The sequence below is a fragment of the Bos grunniens genome, chromosome 20 (genome assembly GCF_055505025.1).
Source record: "Bos grunniens cultivar Pamir isolate PY7600 chromosome 20, Bosgru_T2T1.0, whole genome shotgun sequence".
Classification (NCBI taxonomy): domain Eukaryota; kingdom Metazoa; phylum Chordata; class Mammalia; order Artiodactyla; family Bovidae; genus Bos; species Bos grunniens.
The window spans coordinates 65,632,629-65,639,094 of record NC_141184.1 but is presented as its reverse complement, the minus strand read 5'-3'; the positions used below and the strand labels follow the sequence as shown (position 1 = coordinate 65,639,094).

The window sequence follows — 6,466 nt, the reverse complement described above, 5'->3', positions numbered from 1 at the left end:
AATCTCAATCTAGCTTTCTCCAATGTATCTGGTTGGCCAAAGAGTTCATTCAAGTTTTCCCATAAGATGTTATGGAACAACCCAAACAAAATTTTTGGTCAACCCAATAGGAGAAACGCTCATATAACTGATACGGGATGTAGAAAGCTATGCTGAAACAAGCTGGGTCTTCTGCTGGATTTTTCATCAAATACCAAAGGAAAACAAGCGGCGGGGTCCACTTTATTTATTTATTTATTTTTAATCCTCAGTTATTCTATTGTAAAGGGATATAGCTGAACAGATAGGAGACAGATTCCCCATTGTGAATTTTCCTGATGGCTTCTGCAAGGACCATGGAGATAGGGATCGCCTGTATTTTGAAGCAATGCTTCATCTTATCCTCCTGAGGTACAGTTTTGGTGACTACTACTGCTTCAAAGCATGCATTGTTAATGTGAGAAATGGCTGGAACAGAAAAGATTCCATGAGTCAGCACAGCATAAACACAACTCCAGGGGAGAGAAGTTTGTCAGCTGCATGGCAGATTGAACCACAGGTGTCAGCCATGTGATCCACTAGGAGAGCCACCCAGGCCTTCACGTCGCCCACCAGCACCATGCAGTCCACTTCATCAGCCTTCCTCCATTCTCCACATTCAACCAGTCTGAGACAGAAGGCACTCTCTTAGCTCCTCCGGCATCAGGTGAGATAGTCATGGAGTTCCTCCACTTAGACATCTTCTCCCTTATCCACTTAAGGACGGCTGACTCTGCAAATAAATTTTCCACTGGAATATCAAAAGTTTGAGGAGCATGCAGGTCCCTGGTGGTACTATGACCCTTGTCTACTACAGAGATCATTTTGCCACAAGCTTCACTAATATTGGAGCCCAGCTCTTATCCTTCTTATTCTTCCAGACATAAGTAGGAAGCACAGGCTTACCGCAGTAACCCAACTGGCTGAAGCAATCTTTGCAGGCATTATTCATAACCAAAATTTCCATTCAATTAACTTGATTTCACCACAGCCACTCTGAACAATGTAGACATCCTTTCCATGCACTTTTTCACTGATTTCCACATAGGTCTGATTGCTGAATTTCACAGTCACCGCCTTGACCAGCCACAGGCCCAGGGAGGGCAGCAGTCTTCTGGGATAGGTCCTGGTGGGAGCTGCTGAAGATTTTGATATTCGGCATCTTGGCCAACTGCCCTAAGCCCTCTTTGCTTAGTGATCGCTCCTGCTGCCGAGACCCAAATCAAGTTGGCCCAGAGACTCAGTACTAGGCACTTGAAGTTGCTACTCTGTCATCTTCCATTCCTGCCTTGTGTGCAACTCTAAACTGTCCCAGGATTAGACAAATTAAGACTGTCCAGTCTGCTTCCTAAACACCTCTCAGAAACATTCCCTCTTCTGGACTCTCAAAATCTCTTCCTTAGTTCAAGTCTCACCATTTTCCATCAGCATCATGATGACATCCCCTCAACCGATTGGCTGTCTGGGTCTTACTGTGCTCTGCTGAAATTATTCTTTCTTAAAAGTAAATATGATCACATTACTTTTGCTAAAATCTCCATCAGTTTCCCAATTGTCTCCGAGGAACATTCCAACAGCACTGCACCATGCTCAGGCTTCTCCTGGCCTGGCCCAGTCTCCTCGGCCTGCTTGTCTTACTCCTGCCTTCTTGCCCTGAAAACTCATCCCGCTCCTCTCTGCTCCATCCACCTACCCAGCTCCCCCAGCTTCCAGACCCTTCCTCCCTGGGCTCCTCATCCTTCCCCCTCCCCCTGTGCTACCTGAAAACCTTCTAGATGAGCCCGTCTCCCAAGTTCTGCTCTTTGGTAAGACTCGCATGTGGCTATATCCTCTTGGAAAGGCAACTTGTAAAATTAACATGCATATATACTTAGAGTCTACTTCTGGAAATTGTTCTGTATTACCTATGCACTCCTCACATAAGTGCTCAAAGATATTCATTAAATTATTTGTTATAGCAGCAAAAAACAAAACATAAATAAATAAAAAGGGGGATAACCATTCTGTCAATAGGCAGCTGATTATGTATAAGCAATTAATCATAACAATAAAGGAGATCAACACATCCTGATATAACATGGTCCTCAAGCTACTTACCTAAGTAAAACAGTATAATATGCTGTGGGGATGTTATTATGTGACACCTGTACTGATATTCACAGGTAGACCCTACCAACGGCTTCCCTGGTGGCTCAGCTGCTAAAGAATCAGCCTGCAACGTGGGAGACATGGGTTCAATCCCTGAGTTAGGAAGATCCCCTGGAGAAGGAAACAGCTACCCGCTCCAGACCCTACAAAAGGTGGGGCCTCTGAGAGGGAAACTCAAGGATTGGAAAGAAGCCTTACTTTTACTCTAAACTATTTTGGAGCTGTTTCTATTTTTTTCTGTTTGCATGTTTTTCTTATGTAAAAAATAATAATGATGAACAAGTGAGATCTGATAAACCTTTCACAGGCATCAGCTTCTCTGAGAAGCTTGCTTTAATGCCCCAGGGTAGAATGAATCACTTCTCAGTCTGAACCTTATACATCCATCTATTGGTAAGTACTTTATCCCAACCAAGAGTAATAACTGGGCTCTTTTTCTCCAAACCCAGGACTCCCTAAGAAATCTGTGTCTGCTTCATTCCTGTGCTTGCAGCAGCCAACCTGGGCCTAGGCCTGGCACTTAGAGCTTGCCATTGGAGTGATCTGAGTTCTTAAGCTCTTACTGGGTGGGGGAAGAAATGACAGCAAACCTGTTCCCTGCGCTCTGGTTGCTGGCAGCCTTGACCCAGAGGACAATTCAGATAATTCGAATCCTAGATATGGGAAACAGAAGGCATTGCTATAGGCCAAACATCAAATTAATAATAGAGATATAAGAGCAGACTGAGAGCAGTGACTTAGGACAAGAATCCTCCGTACATTATTGACCCTTTAGAGGGTCAGGAGTGAACACAGGGGCTTCTGGAGACCTCGGCTCTGTGGTTAAATTGGAAAGCAGCAATAGTGATTAACCCTAGAGTAATTAATGCTGGCCACGTGCCAGGCAATACTAAGAATGTACTTGCCCATCTTGTTTAATCCCCAGAATTACCCTAATAAAGGTATTATCCTCTCTTTGCAGTTGAGGGAACTGCTGAGAGGAGACGGTCAGAAATGATAAGCAGCTGAGCTGGGCAAGGAAGACAGGTCTGGTTTGCTCAAGTGTCCACTCTCAACCACTTCTAACGCAGAAGGACATGTGCCCAAGAAAACAACAACTTTGCAACAGCCTTCTGAGTCATCTTTTCCTGTTGCTCCCACTGGACAGATAAGAACACTGAATTCCACAAGGAGAGAGTGACTCAGCCAGGTGATATGGTGATGGTGACCCATCACCCCACAGCAAGTTCGGCAGGACAGAGGGAGTATAAAATCCACTCATGAGTTCCCGCTGCACTTACAGTGAAATCAGACCTCAGAATTGAAAGCAACATAATTCTCTGTTCCTGTATTAAAAAATACTGTTTGGTTAGACATTCCTGTCCACGTTTAAGCAATACTGACCATCAGCAAAGATAACTTAGCTATGTGCTCTAAAAAAAAGACTTGCTGATGGAAGAGAAATTTGTGAACCAATTGAAATAACTTAGATAGGAAGACGAACAGCAAGACTCACTATAAGACCCTCTTTCCAGTGTGTTCACAAATTCAAGGCATAAACAAGTCCGCACTGTAAAACTCTGCTTAATCCCAACTAATTCTTTGCCTGGTAAAATCAGCCTTAAAAGCATCAAACCCAGGCCCTAAAACTCTATAAATAGCCTGCCCAAACCTCCACCTTCTGGGATCTCACTAAAACTCTTGTCGAGGTTGTGCTCTCATCTATTGCAGTGGGTCTAATAAACTTAGCTTTGCTTGATCAATGTGCTTTCTGTTTTATTTGGAGGTTTCATGGTGGTTTTTCCAGGGAATGTAAAGTCGTGGCTTCTCTCACCATAGCTCTTTGAACTTCAGCCACAGAGGCACTTGGTCAGTTCTTTGATCCTACCATGCTTCCTCTGACCACAGGGCCTTTGCTCGGACCACTCCTTTTGTCTGAAATATTCCCATCCACTTTCTTTACCTGGTTAGCTCCTAAACTTCTTTCAGATCACCTCACTTGTCATTTCTCCAGGAAAGTCATCCTTCGCTATCTCTATGAATAAGGCAGACCTCCTTGTTATTTTTGCCTACAGCCACTTACCTTTGCTTTTTAGCACTTACTCCTGTTGCCACTTTACTTTAGGTTTTGGTTATTTGATTACTGTGTCTAAATTACCCTCTAGAATGTAAGGTCCCTGTGGGTAGGCACTGTGTCTGTTTTGATCACCCACCCACTCCCTTGCACTTTAGCTTGAATGGGTGACAGCAGAATTCTTGGATAAATGGATGCTGCTTCTAATAAAACCTCATCATTGTGCATATGTATCAATGAGTCTGTGCGTGTGTGTGTGTGTGTGTGTGTGTGTGTGTGAGACATGTTTGTAGCATAAACTTAGATCGGGAGACATACAGGAATCCCAGGACATGGGAATAGTAACACCATTAGCAGCAGGGAGAAGGGGTAAGTTTAGAAGATACCTCAATGTCTGGGTTTGGCATGGAACCTATCTGCATTATCAGTTCAGTTCAGTTCAGTCGCTCAGTCAATTCCAACTCTGCGACCCCATGGACTGCAGGCTTCCCTGTCCATCACCAACTCCCAGAGTTTACTCAAACCCCTGTCCATTGAGTCAGTGATGCCATCCAACCATCTCATCTTCTGTCATCCCCTTCTCCTCCTGCCCTCAATCTTTCCCAGCATCAGGGTCTTTTCAAATGAGTCCGCTCTTCGCATCACATGGCCAAAGTATTGGAGTTTCAGCTTCAACTTCAGTCCTTCTAGTGAATATTCAGGACTGATCTCCTTTAGGATGGACTGGTTGGATCTCCTTGCAGTCCAAGGTACTCTCAAGAGTCTTCTCCAACACCACAGTTCAAAAGCATCAATTCTTTGGCGCTCAGGTCTCTTCACAGTCCAACTCTCACATCCATACATGACTACTGGAAAAACCATAGCTTTGATTAGACAAAATTTTGTTGGCAAAGTAATGTCTCTGCTTTTTAATATGTTTTCTAGGTTGGTCATAACTTTACTTCCAAGAAGCAAGGGTCTTTTAATTTCATGGCTGCAGTCACCATCTGCAGTGATTTTGGAGCCCCCAAAATAAAATCTGTCACTGTTTCCATTGTTTCCCCATTTATTTGCCATGAAGTGATGGGACCAGATGCTTTGATCTCATGAATGTTGAGTTTTAAGCCAAGTTTTTCACTGTCCTCTTTCACTTCCATCAAGAGGCTCTTTAGTTCTTCTTCTCTTTCTGCCATAAGGGTGGTGGGGTCTTCAAGCATTTTTTAATTTCATGTGGTGTCATTTGCATATCTGAGGTTATTGATATTTCTCCCAGCAGTCTTGATTCCAGCTTGTGCTTCATCCAGACCAGCATTTTTCATGATGTACTCTGCATATAAGTTAAATAAGTAGGGTGACAATATACAGCCTTGACATACCCCTTTCCCAATTTGGAACCAGTCTATTGTTCCATGTCCAGTCTAACTGTTGCTTCCTGACCTGCATACAGATTCCTCAGGAGGCAGGTCAGGTGGTCTGGTATTTCCATCTCTTTCAGAATTTTCCACAGTTTGTTGTGATCCACACAGTCAAAGGCTTTGGTGTAGTCAATAAAGCAGAAGTAGATGTTTTTCTGGAACTCTCTTGCTTTTTCAATGATCCAACAGATGTTGGAAATTTGATTCTGGGTCCTCTGCCTTTTCTAAATCCAGCTTGACAACCTAGATACCCATCGGCAGATAAATGGATAAAAAATCTGTGGTACATATATACAATGGACTATTACTCAGCTATTAAAAAGAATGCATTTGAATCAGTTCTAATGAGGAGGATGAAACTGGAGCCTATTATACAGAGTGAAGAAAGTCATAAAGAAAAACACCAATACAGTATATTAATGCATATATATGGAATTTAGAAAGATGGTACTGATGACCCTATGTATGAGACAGCAAAAGAGACACAGATGTAAAGAACAGGCTTTTGGACTCTGGGAGAAGGCAAGGGTGGCATGATTTGAGAGAATTATGTATATTATCTCAAAAACATGTATATTATCTCTGAAACATGTATATTATCATATGTGAAATAAATTGCCAGTCCAGGTTCAATGCATGAGACAGGGTGCTCAGGACTGGTGCACTGGGATGACCCTGAGGGATGGGATGGAGAGGGAGGTGAGAGGGGGTTCAGGATGGAGAACACACGTACACCCATGGCTGATTCATGTCAATGTATGGCAAAAACCACCACAATATTGTAAACTAATTAGCCTCCAATTAAAATAAATAAATTATTTTTAAATATATAATAAATAAGCAATATATTAAA

General features: G+C 42.9%; 1 pseudogene; it reads right to left on the bottom strand.

Annotated features, from left to right (window-relative positions):
* Positions 1-256: 256 nt before the first annotated feature.
* LOC147350555 (ribose-phosphate pyrophosphokinase 1 pseudogene) lies at positions 257-1,180 on the bottom strand (annotated as a pseudogene).
* Between the last annotated feature and the right edge of the window lie 5,286 nt (positions 1,181-6,466).